At 38.8% G+C, this 13,450-nt stretch overlaps 1 long non-coding RNA gene across 1 annotated transcript in view; it reads left to right on the plus strand.

Annotated features, from left to right (window-relative positions):
* The window catches only part of LOC102475230 (uncharacterized), a 43,681-nt gene that overhangs the window by 17,306 nt on the left and 12,925 nt on the right, over positions 1-13,450 (plus strand). The window lies entirely within an intron of this gene.

Raw genomic sequence — 13,450 nt, forward strand, 5'->3', positions numbered from 1 at the left:
TCTCTCTGTCTTTCTGGTAAGCACATATGACCTATTGCAAAAACCTCTCCAAAAACAAAACAAAACAAAACAAAAATGCAGCTATAAACATTTATTTCCCCAAAGTTGACTCTTAGGTAAGTAGCAGCTCTCCACTGAGCCAGATATTTCCTTGATCATTTACAATTTTGTTTTGTTTTGCTTTCGCCATCAAAACTGCTTTCTTCAGTATCTCATTCTCCAGATGCCATGTGTGAAGATCAGAACCTATCCTGTACGATGGATTAGTAGATTGTTCAGTCTGGCTAGATTTCACTGGTCTTCCAGGGAAAACTCTCCTGGATCCCCATCTCAGTAACTAATAAAGGGGGAGATAGTAAAGGAAGCCTGTTCTTTTTCCTCCTTTCTACTCTTTTCTTGCTTCCTCTGCCCCTTGCTCTCCATCTGCTCTCTTCCCCCTTTTTTCCTTTCTTCCTCTTCTTCCTTTCCCTCTCCACCTCCTCCTTTTACTTTTCTTTCTTTTTTTTACAGAATTATTTATTATTAATTATTATTTAATTTTTAAATTTATTATTATATTTGTAATTTACTGCAGGGCACATGTGCTCACCAGAAAGAGACGGACAGACAAAAAGAGAGAAAGCAAGTCATGAAGTCCAGGACTCCAACTGTGGTTGGCCATGTGGGAATCCAGTGCCTTAACCACCACACCACCAGCCAGCCCCTTTCTTTTTTATATCACCCTCTCCCCCCGTCTCTCTGCCTGTTGTTGAACAAAGATTGATGACTCTTTAATGCTCATTAAAATACGAGTCTGTAGACTCTATGGATTGTAAAATTGTGAAAATAAACTCCTTATGATACTGCTATTAGTAATAATTAGACTTGTTATTACGACTGTACTAAAATTATTATAACTATAGCAAGATCTTATTTTTGTGTCATCATAGTCTCTTACGAAAGAATGTTCTCATCCCAATGTTCCCATCTATCTGGCTTGTTCCTCAGTGCCACCACGTGAAGTAGGGGAGCAGGTGTTACTTCTATTGCTCAGAAATAAAACTACAAGAGGTTGACCTGCTTGTAATAGCACAACTAGCTAAAATGAGTTTGGAAATGGAAGGTAGGAGTTTTGATAACTGATTTCTTTTAGATAAAGTTGAAATTGAACCACTGTACCTTATGTTATTTTCTTATGACAGTAGTGTCCAATAAACAAAGGTTTATGTTTATAGGTAAGTGCAAATGTAGACAAAGGAAGCAGTGCCTAGCCAGCAATTCTTAATACACTTGGCAAATTTGGTTGAGGTGGCTTTTGCCTAGTTTTACTTCCAGAGGCTTTTTTTTTTTCCTACAGAGTGTGTACACTTGCCAGAGAGAGAGAGAGAAAAGTTAGAAATCACCAACCAGGGTGAAAAGCCATGCCTCAACCCCTTTTCCATTCTCCTGCTGAGATTTTGGGCACACATACACAAACACATGGACACATGGCTGGCATGACTTTCATGCCACCAGGTCCAGGACTCACACCACAGGGTCAGCCATGTGAGATCTAGCAGCCTTAACTGTCATGCTGTTATAGTCTACTCAGTGAGAAATAAGAAGACATCCAGACATAGCCAAATTTATTGGAGTTTATTGATTAAGCTGGTGGCATATGGGGGGACTCGTGTCTCACAAAACCCCGCAGCCCCGAGTGAAAGATGGGAGCTGATGTAGGCCAAAAATGCACAGACGTTTTACAAGGGCAAAGGAACAAAGTAAAGGGGCTTCGGGACAGATAGGGGGTAGGGTTTTCTATCTTCAAAGCAAAAAAAAAAAAAAAACAGTTACAGAAACAAAGCAAGCAGGTTAATTTGTCTTGAAGGTAAGTTCTGATTACACTGGAATTTTAATGGCTTCCCTGGTTCCAGTTCTTGAGGCACCTGGGAGTGGGGCTTCTTGGGATCTTATCTGCGCTTGTGGGGAGGAGGAGAAGGAGGCACAGTTTCTAAAATGAAATCACCCTTTTAAAATGGAGTCACACTTGTTTCATTCCCCATTTCTCTTGGAGGCGCTCCTCTAAGATGGGGTCATGCCTTCTTCAATGTCACTCCTTGCCTCTCCCAAGGAGGTTTTAAAAATAAGAACAATAATCAATAGGTTGGTAAAAGTGGAACAAGTCTGCATATTTACTGAGAGCCTAAAGACATTGGCCCAATAATGAAAAGGGGACTGAGCTGGTTTTAGCTGCAAGAGCAGCAATCATTTCAAACAACAGTTCTTGCTGTTTAAGCTGAAAATATGGGAAATGGAGGGGCACAAACAAATGTCTTCCTTGACTCTCCCAAATATCTGTAGGATAATTAATGTGTCTTTCATGCTCCACTCTGTACAAATGAAGGCAGGATTCTTCCAAGCTGTAGAAATAAGAGATTACACACACACACACACACACACAATATACACACATGTATGTAAACACATATATTACATATATCATATCCCTGTATATTATATGTAAAGTTTTGAAAAGTGTTTTATTCATGGTAGAGAGCAAGTGCATATCATTCGGGAAAGAGGATGAGAAAGAGAGTAAAGAAAGAAGCACCATCAGCAGGGTCTCATCACACCACAATTCTCTTTCCCCAGCCATCTAGCTCTTCAGGATCTTGGGCATCCATGCACTTGGTATCTTTTCAGACTGATCTGGAGATCCAAACCTGTGGGCTGTGTGGCTTCCAGCACCGTAGTTCAGTTTGCTACCAACAGCACCATTAGACTGGGCTTACATATAATTTTTTTTTCCGATATAAAATAATGCACAAAAAATTAAATTTTTTAAAAATCAGTGTTTATTGTAGAAAAATTGGAATGCACAAAAAGATAAGAAAATAAAAATAGTTTATCATTTCACCACCCAGAGATATAACCTGATAATAATTGTTGTATTTCTTCCTAGTATTTTTTTTTCATTAATGCTAGATTATCTTTGCTTTATACAAGGAAAATGCCATCATTTGATGATTGCAGTACTGCTAAACAGGAAATTAGTAAAAAAACAAATATAAAAGAAGGTAAACAGTAATTGTAACACGTTGAACTGTGGAAAGCTGTACCAGCCTCCACAACTAAGTATTCAAAGAAAGAAAGCAGTTGTGAGAAACCAGCAGAGTGTGGTGAAAAGAACAAACAGCACAGAAAGCTGTCTGTCGTATGAGTACTGTTACCTCACTCCATGGCCTTGGGAACATGGTTATTCTTCTCTAGCCTTCATTTTCTTCATCTTTAAAACAGGGGGCTATAGGTCAACACACAAACATTTTGAAGTATTTTGCCCTGTGCAAAAGACCAAAAATGACAGGTAAAAAAGCTTCTAGACTAATCTAGTAAATTTACAACCTATAAATGAAAATCCAAGTAAAATGTAGTGATATTTCTGACGTGCCCCCTGAATTTTTTTTTTTTTTGAGAGGTTTTTCGCTATAGGGTGTGTGCGCTCTCCAGACAGACAGAGAGAGACATAGAGACAGAAAACAAGAAATCATCCCCCGGGGGATGATCACGCCGCAATTCCTTCTCCATTCTCCTCTCGGGATCTTGGGCACGCACGCACACGCACCCGGCGTGAGTTTTAAGCCACTGCGTCTGGGACGCGAACAGTGGTCGACTATGTGGGAGTCCAGCGACATAGCCATTACGTTAACTGCTGGTTCCCAATGCCCCCCTGAATTTTAAAAGACAATTTGTAGCTTCTTGGTTTAGCCGAGTGAACAAGATGCTTTCCAACTCTGAAATTCTACAATTTAGTGTCACCAAAAGTGAAGTGTGTCTTTAAGATAACATTCTAAACCAGTACTGATCATTCTCAGGCTGAGAGTAATTACCAGATTTGTTCAGGGTTTAGGAGAAGCCTTTCAAAGTGAATAGAAATGATGACTGCTGGAGATTCTGTCAATTCAATTGTCATTTTTATATTCCCTAAATACCAAAGGCCAAGCATTGGCAAAATTGACCAATAAAAATCTATGCTTAGGGGCCAGGAGTGGCATGGTGGTTAAGTTACTGGACTCCCATGGACAACTGCAGTTCAAGTCCCAGACCTGGCAGCTTCATAATAACAATAATAATAATAATAACTAATCATAATACATTTAAATAATTCTTTTAAAAAAAAAAGAAAAGAAAGAAAACTATGCTTAGAGGCCAGCAGGTGGTGTGATAGTTAAGACACTGGACTCGCATATGGTCAACCATGGTTCAAGTTCCAGACTCAGCATCTTGAAACTCATGCCTGGTGCATGTGTACGTGTGCTCAAAATCCCGAGAAGAGACTGGAGGAGAGAAGATGGTGGTGATTTTTCACTTTCTGTCTCTCTGGCAAATGCACAGGCTCTATAGCAAAAATCTCTTTAAAAAACAACAACAACAACAAAAACTATTCTTACCCTAAATCTTTCTCCTTCTGATTCTTCTCCCCTCAGTCAGTTTCACCTTAGTCAGAAATGCAGTAACTTTGAACTTTATCTTCCATGTTCTGTACAAACCTATTGGAAAGTGACAGATATGAGTAATTATTTTACTCATTACCAAAGATATTCCATGCACAAAAAGTACATGGAAAACATGTTACAAGGCAGACCAACTGGTAGCATGATTAAGACAACTGAATTCTGTATTCTGACTCTGCAGTTCAAGCCCCAGACCCAGTAGCTTGAAAACTGGGAGATGGGTGTACATGTGTGCCCCAAATCCCAAAAAGAGAAATGGAGGAGAACACTGTGACATGACCATTCACTATGGGGGTACTTTCTTATTACTTTTTTCCTCTGTCTTCTTTCAGTGAGTGTATGGACCCTCTAAAAATTTAAAAAGGAAAAAAGGAAGAAAAAAGATACATTGTGGGCAAGACAGAAAGGACTTTCTTAGGTTCCCTTAATTCATACCAGATTTGGGTAGCCATTGTCCAAGAGCCTTTTCAAATCTGGAACAGTGAGGATTATGTCTCTGGTGTGGGTCATTCCCCAAACTTAAATTAGAAGTTTGTTTGCTTTGTTTCTGATTTTAGGGAGGTTGAAAGAATTTAAGAAGTGTGTCTCAATGAATTACAAATTGTATTAATAATTTATACATTTACAAGCAAAGTATTCTTCCAGATCAGTGGTGTTCAACAGTGTTTCTGTGGGGATGGAAATGTTCTTTAACCCTGTTGTCCAATTAGTAACCATTAGTCCCATGTGGCTGTTGAACACTTGAAATATTACCCTTGAAATTCAGAATTCAGAGACTGAATTTTAAATCTTTATTAAGCTTAATTAATTTAAAATTAAATAGCTATCTGGGTACTATATTATGGTTATGGATATTATATTACCACATTCTAAACAATTCTTTGTGGAGACTAGTTGGGCACCAGATACGCTATTCTGACCCTTGACAAGAGAACCTCATTTAGGAAGAGGGTCTACTGGGGCCAGCAGGTGGCATGGTGGTTAAGGTGCTGGACATTCCCACATGGCCAACCACAGTTTGAGTCCCAGACCTGATGGCCTGCTTTCTCACTTTTCCTCTCGCTATCTCTCTGGTCAAATTAAAATGAATGAATAATAAATAATGAATGAATGAATAAATAAAATTAAATAATTGTTCAAACAAAAAGAATCCTAATAATTATATTAGTTAGCAAGACAAAGGCTGTTGATATTATCAAACCAGAGACATAGGGCAAACTACACTCAGCTAGACTCAAGTGGACCTGAACCTATCCCTAAAAGTAATTCAAATAAACTCAACTTAGTGTTCTTTATGTTTTCCTAAATTTGTGACTAGTGAGAGTTTCTCATGTTTCTGTGTAAGCTATATTAACAGGATACCTTCGAAAAATCCTGTGTGACCAAAAACCTACTGAACCACTCTTTTTTTTTTTTTTTTTTTTTGACTAATAGAATTAGGAGACTGTGAGTATTGTCCATTGTTCCTAGCAAGACCTTTGGTGCCTTTCCAAGAAGTATCTTGAATATCTTTTTTAAGGAAAGAGAATTACAGTGTCTAAAGACTCTTTGTTGAAAATGTTTTTTGATAAATATGCTTTTATCTAAAGGCTCTTTGTTAAAAATCTCTCTTTGAGATTATGCTTGCTGACTCTTGTGATATGATTCTATTAAAAAAAAAAAGAAAAGATACAGGAAAAAACATCAGTGGTTTGAGTGAGGTAAAGATTATGATGAAATATTGCTGCCTGGTCCATTCAGGCATTGCTTTGCCCCTTTTGGAACAGTTAAAATTGTTAGGCCTCGGTTACCTGTTACTTCTAGCCTGAAGCCCAGTGAGCTACAGTAGCTGTAGAGACCACTATTTGCAAGAGCACATGTGCGTGAAGAACCCTTGTCAGCCTCTCCATGTCTACATTTATGTTTTTGTTTGTTTGGGATTTTTGTTTTGTTTTGTTTTTATTATTATTTTTTATATTACATTTAATCACATATATCTTTACAGTGTATAACATTTAGTTTTCTAGCAGGATTACCATGCATGTCAGTCAAAACAAAGACATTACTATCCACATCATCATCAAATGGCTTTTCATTTTTATCAGTTTTTTCTTTTACTTTTTTTATTATTATTTTTTTAAAACATTTGATCATTACACATCATTTGGCTTGTAAAGAGAATTTATCCAACGTGAAATACTTCTCAGACCAGTCCAGTTGATACTACTATACATGTTATCATTCACAGATAATAAACCGTTTCTGTGTCCCACAAATCTCATTCCTCTCTATTCTCTCTATTTTTTCTTCCTTATTTCCTTCTCTATACTATTCCCTTCCCCTCACCATTCCACAAGGTCTTCAGCATTCATAACTGTTTTCATTGCTTATAAGTCCTCCAGTCTTTCTGTATCTACCATAGAATGCGGTTAGTCAGTATGTATTAAGTGGATACATACAATATCTTTCTTTCATAGCCTAACTTGCTTCACTCGGCAATAAATCTTCCATATTCAACCACGTTCTATCAAATGCCAGGATCTTGTTGTTTTTTATGGCTGAATAATACTCCATAGAGTATATGTGCCACTCTTTTTCAATCCATTCATCTGTCATATCTACCTTTATTGCCTCATGGAACAAGTAGACTTCATTACAAATTATGAAACTACATTTGTTTCTAGAACTTAAAAAAATATTGATTACCTTTCTTATAGAAGATTGAGGGGCCTGGAAAAGAAGCTTGAAGCTTGACAGCCCTGGATAAGAGTGTTAGGAGACTGGGACTGAAGAAATTTAAATGGACTCAAGTGCTTGGCAAGAGTACTTGATTTCCTGAGTTATTATAAAAGTTGTCAGAAAACTGGGAACCAGCAGTTAGCGTAACGGCTATGTCGCTGGACTCCCACGTAGTCGACCGCGGTTCACGTCCCGGACCCGGTGGCTTAAAACTCACGCTGGGCGCGTGTTCGTGCGTGCCCAAGATCCCAAGAGGAGAATGGAGGAGAAGGGATTGCGGTGTGACCATCCCCCCTGGGGGGTGATTTCTCACTTTCTGTCTCTCTGTCTCTGTCTGTCTGGCGAGCGCACGTGCCCTATAGTGAAAAACCTCTCAAAAAAAAAAAAAGAAAAAGAAAAGTCGTCAGAAAACTAAGGACTGTAGTCAAGGGAGAAACATTGTTTTAGGTAATAACAGATGCTGATATGAATAAAATCAAATGGTGGCAGTCACATCCTAGTCAGGAGCCCAGAGAACGGAATCCACATTTGGGTCCTATCTCAGTTTGAGATTAGTAGAAATTTGGGCTGGCAGGTGGCATGGTGGTTAAGGGCACTGGACTCCCACATGGCCAATTGCAGTTCAGGTCCCAGACCTGGAGGCTAGCTTTCTACTTTCTCTCTCTTTCTCTCTCTCTCTCTCCTTGTCTCTGTCTCTCTCTCTCTCGTACTGTCACTCTCTGGTCAAATTAAAATACACAAATAAATTTAAATAAAATAATAATTTTTTTAAAAAAAGATTATTAAAAATGTAGCAGAGGGGACCAGCAGTTAGCATAATGGCTATGTCGCTGAACTCCCATGTAGTTGACCACAATTCGAGTCCCGGACCCAGTGACTTAAACTCATGCTGAGTGCCTGTGCGTGTGTGCCTAAGATCCCAAGAGGAGAATGGAGGAGAAGGAATTGTGGCATGGCCATCCCCCCTGGGGGGTGATTTCTCACTTTCTGTCCCTCTGTCTCTCTCTGTCTTTCTAGCAAGCGCACGCACCCTGTAGCAAAAACCTCTCCAAAAAAAAAAAAGTAGCAGAGAAGGCTCCCTATTTTCTTCAACAATTGGCTTGCTTTCTTTTCTTTCCCCATTCAAATCTACATAAGCTTTTGGATCTTGCTTTCCATACTGTATTAGATCAAAAGTTAGAACCCATTTTATATAATCCTCTGACTTTAAAACTGAGAAAACAAAGACACAGACTTAAGGGTCAGTCAGTTACAGAAATTTACTTCATATGACACAAATTTCCTATTTCTACAACAGCAGCCGAGTCCTTGTCTGTTCAGTTTTCTTCTCCTTTTTGTAATGAGATGATAGAAGTTGGGGGGAGGGGCACTCTAAATACTTTGTGCTAAGAATATCTAACACTCGAAACCTTGAGATGGCCCTGTCTCACAATTTGTTTTACTTATGCCTCAGTTCTACAAATATCTACTAAGTAAACTCAGTGTCCAAGATTTAGTACCCAGTGTTGTTCCAGCAGATAAGAGCTTTAAGCATAGTAACTGCTAAGATTCTTTCTAAAGGGTTATTTCAGCTTTACCCAAAACAGGAAGGTCTAGAAAACTCATAATGATATATTTTTCTAACTCTGTTCAGTTAACCCATATTTACTCATCTTCCTTTTTTTTTAATTTTTGGAATATATTTTATTAAACTACTTATTACATTACAGGTATTCTTTCCAGATCACACGTGAAATACTTCTCAGACCAGTCCAGTTGATACTACTATACATGTTATCATTCACAGATAATAAACCGTTTCTGTGTCCCACAAATCTCATGCCTCTCTATTCTTTTTTTTCTTTCCTCTTTTGTTTTATGTCTCCCTGGCATCCTGCCTGTTGTGTCTGTTTAAAGTTAAGCAGCACACAATTTTGGGAAAGGATTGAGAAACCTTAAGGTGTGATCCCACAAGCCAAATCTTGCACAGTTTCAGTGTATATGGATTAGGAAAAGATTACTGGTTCTTGAAGTTCTAATCTAACCTTAGGCCTGGTTTGGGAGTGTGAGATTCCTACATGAAAGAGAAAAAAAAAAAAAAAGGTTTAACTAAAAATTGTGCAAAATTGTTTATATAAAATCTGGTCCCAGCTTAGAGATAATCTGATTTCTCTCACTGCTATGGAACATACACACACACACACACACACACACACACACACCACCCGATCTTACTGAACCATGTTTCTCTTTAGATCTTGCCCTCTTCCTCCCAATCTCTCTTCCTGATTCTATATCCACTGTCTCCACCCAAGTACAAGTCACTCTCATCATTTTTGCCCTGTTCTCAACAGGTCTCAATAGCCTCTGACTTATCTTTCCACCTCTACTTTAGTCTCACTTTGATCCTGTCTTCATTTTGCACTTAGAGCGACCTTTCAAAAATGTGTTGCTTCCTGGTGTGCAAGAGTAATGACCCAGATCATGAATGGAGCCCATAAGCTCATGCTCAAAAGGCTTTCGCCCACCGCCTCGGCTTTCTCACTCTTCGTGACCACCCATGCAGGTGCTGCTCCCAGTCTTGTTTTCTCCTGCTCTGACACTCTTCATCTGCCCTCAACTCCAACCCCGGTCCCTGCACTCCTACTCTTTCAAATGACACTTTTGTAAGGAAAGCTTCAACTGATTTCCTAGACTGTTAGATGTCTCCCCTGCATCTTTACTGCTTCACCTCATTTCTTACAGTTGTAACTATATAACTTGTTATTTAAAGACTGTCGCCCTTGGGAACCAGCAGTTAGAGTAATGGCTATTGTCGCTGGACTCCCACGTAGTCGACCACGGTTCACGTCCCTGCCCCGGTGGCTTAAAACACATGCCGGGCGCGTGTGTGTGCATGCTCAAGATCCCGAGAGGAGAATGGAGGAGAAGGGATTGCGACGTGACCATCCCCCCTGGGGGGTGATTTCTCGCTTTCTGTCTCTATGTCTCTCTCTGTCTGTCTGGCGAGCACATGCGCCCTATAGCGAAAACCTCTCCAAAAAAAAAAAAAAAGACTGTCATCCTAGTAGGAATGTAAACTTAGTGAACTCAGGGCGTTGTCCAGAAAAACTTAACAGATTTATTTATTTGTTATAAAGTTAACCTGCATTAACTTGAGCTGTTGATGTTGGTGTTTTCTGCTTCCTGAAAAATTCTGTCAGCAGTGAGGAGATGAAACTGACATAAAGAGAGGAGCCAAGCCAATTAGAAAGGGAATTTTGATGGCAGTGGGGTTCCTCCAGTTATCCTTTAAGTCCAGCTGCAGCCCTGCCCATCACTTGGATTGACATCAACAGCTCTTCGAGTCAGTGTCCTTCAATAACCATGCGGCCGACTCTTCATTCTAGTTTGAAAAAGCCAGAAGGCCTTTGATCGTACTGGCTTAGATCAAGTGTAACCAAGGAAGGATAATCATGTAAGCACTGTGAAATTCAGGCTATAGCTATGTGGATGGTGGCAGGGAAGGGGGTATGCCAGTTAGGAAAGACAGTTTTGGGGAAGGCAAAAAAAGAAAAATTAATTAATAAATAAAATAGCCAAACAACTATTCAAGTTTGATTTCTGTTAGTTGTTATCATAAGCATTTCCACTTTGTTAACAAAAGGAAATTCTTAGAGTAAGTTTTCTATTTGTAATAGATTTGTATTGAGTAATGTCCATTTTAACATATACACAAATCCTCTTAATTCTCTCACTACTATCAAGACAATAAAATTTCAGAGTGTTAACAGATTTTTTAATTACTTTTTTTGTTTGCAGGGATTTTTTAAACTTGGATATTCATGGTGTAGGTCATGGTGGGAGAGACAGGAGAAAAGTCTCAAAAGATTAAAAAAGAAGAAGAAGGATTTTCCAAAGGACATGTGCACTTGCCAGAGAGAGAGAGAGGTATAGGGAGAAAGCAACCCCCAAGGGGGCATGGTCACACCACAGTCTCTTTTCCTTTTCTCCATCCTGTTAGGATTTGGGACACACATGCACATACATCAAATGTGTCTTTCAAGCTGCTGGGTCTGGGACTCAAACCATGCTGTCAACTATGTGGGATCTCGCTCCCTTAACCACCAGGCCACAGGGCCAGCACTGGAAAGGTAAATTTTTATTAGAATATATAAAGCCTTAAATGTCAGATTAAAAAGTTTGGATGAGGGGCCAGCCAGAAGCACGGTGTTTAAGGCAGCTGAATCCCATATGACTGACCGAGTGGCTCAAGTCCTGGACCTGGTGGCTTGAAAAACATGCCAGATGCATGTGCATGCATTCCCAAAACTCTGAAGAAAATAGAGAAAGAATTGTGGCATAGCCATCTTGAAAAACGGTTGGGGGTTGTGATTTTTTACTCTCTCTCTCTCTCTCTCTCTCTCTCTCTCTTTTTCTCGTGAACACATGTGCCCTATAGCCAAAAAAATGAAATAAAGAAGTTTGAACTTTATCATGTAGGTAATGGAGATTTAGCTGCAAAGTTGTTAAGGTCAAGAAGAGGAATGATATGTTTAGATCTTTAAGATATTTAGGTAATTTATGTGGAAACTTGGAACTTTGGGGAAATGAAATGGGGGGCCAGCTCTGTGGCCTGGTGGTTAAGGCAGCTAGATTCCAGGTAGCTATGTGGATCAAGTCCTGAACCCAGCAACTTGAGAAACATGCCAGGCACATGACCAAAATTCTGAAAGGAGAGAGAAATGCAGGAAAAGGGATTCTTACCCACCTTATTTCTAATACTACATTATCAAATGCTAGCAATGTAACTTGTTCTGTCATGAAAACAGAACCAGGTGCATTCCTTACCCTTGAGGACTTGCTCATGTCATTACAATTCTTTTTTTTTTTTTTTGAGAGGTTTTCGCTATAGGGCGCATGTGCTCGCCAGACAGACAGAGAGAGACATAGAGACAGAAAGCTAGAAATCACCCCCCAGAGGGGATGGTCACGCTGCAATCCCTTCTCCTCCATTCTCCTCTCGGGATCTTGGGCACGCACGCACACGCGCCCAGCGTGAGTTTTAAGCCACCGGGTCCGGGACGTGAACCGCGGTCGACTATGTGGGAGTCCAGTGACATAGCCATTACGCTAACTGCTGGTTCCCGTCATTCCAATTCTTATTAGAAAATGTATAATTTTGGATGCTTATTGTGCTAAAAATGAGAGTCCAGCAGCTTATGTACTTGTGAAATAACTGACATCTTTATAATTCAGCAACACTAGTGAGCTGTAGCAGACATTGGCCAACTTCGGTCTGGTTTGATTACCATTCCTTCATAAAATCCCTTACTTATTTTATTAACCTTAAAACTTAATTTTATTACCCTAAATTTGCATTACATTCTATTACTAAGCAATTTAAATATATATTCAAATTGTAAATATGAAAATTACTTAGCAAAATTATTTACTAAACAAGATTTTTTTGCCAAAAATATTAGAGTTGCGGGAAGAAAGAATAATAGAAAGTACTTCAAAATTTCAACAATTTTTTTAAGGATAATTAAAATTCCTTACATCTGTATTGAGTATTAAAAATATAAAGCAAACCACATGTGTAATTTAAAATGTCCTATTAGCCGTGTTTTATAAAAGGTAAAAAGAAATGTGAAATTTTTAACAAAACTTCTATAGACTTTATTTAGAGTAGTTTTAGGTTCACAACGAAATTAAGAAGGTACAGAGATTTTCTATATACTCCTCACCCCACACATGAATAGCCTCCCTCATTATCAACACCCCCCACCAGAATGGTACACCTATTACAACTGATGAACCTACATTGGCATATCACTATCACCCACAGTCCATGGTTTAAATTAGGGTTCACCCATGGTGTCATGTATTCTATGGGTTTGCAGAAATTTATAATGACGTATCCATCATTATATTAGTATTATACAGAGTAGTGTCATTGCCCTGAAAATCCTCTGTGCTTCACTTATTCATTCCTTCTTCTCCTCTAACCCTTTGTAACCACTGATCTATTTACTGTCTGTATAGGTTTGCCTTTTCTAGGTTATCATATGATTGGAATTATGTAGAATGTAGCTATCTCAGCCTGGCTTCTTTGTGTAATTAATTTTAATAATATATTTTATGTAACCATATTTTCTCAATATGTTATTATTTTAACAAGAATATTTTTAAATTACTAATGAAATAGTTACTTTTTTTCATATTAAGTGTTCAAAAGCTCTAGTATATTTTGCATTTACAGCATCATTCATTTCAGACTAGCCAGTTTCAAGCACTCAGTA

The sequence above is a fragment of the Tupaia chinensis genome, unplaced genomic scaffold (genome assembly GCF_000334495.1).
Source record: "Tupaia chinensis unplaced genomic scaffold, TupChi_1.0 Scaffold000322_1, whole genome shotgun sequence".
Classification (NCBI taxonomy): Eukaryota; Metazoa; Chordata; class Mammalia; order Scandentia; family Tupaiidae; genus Tupaia; species Tupaia belangeri.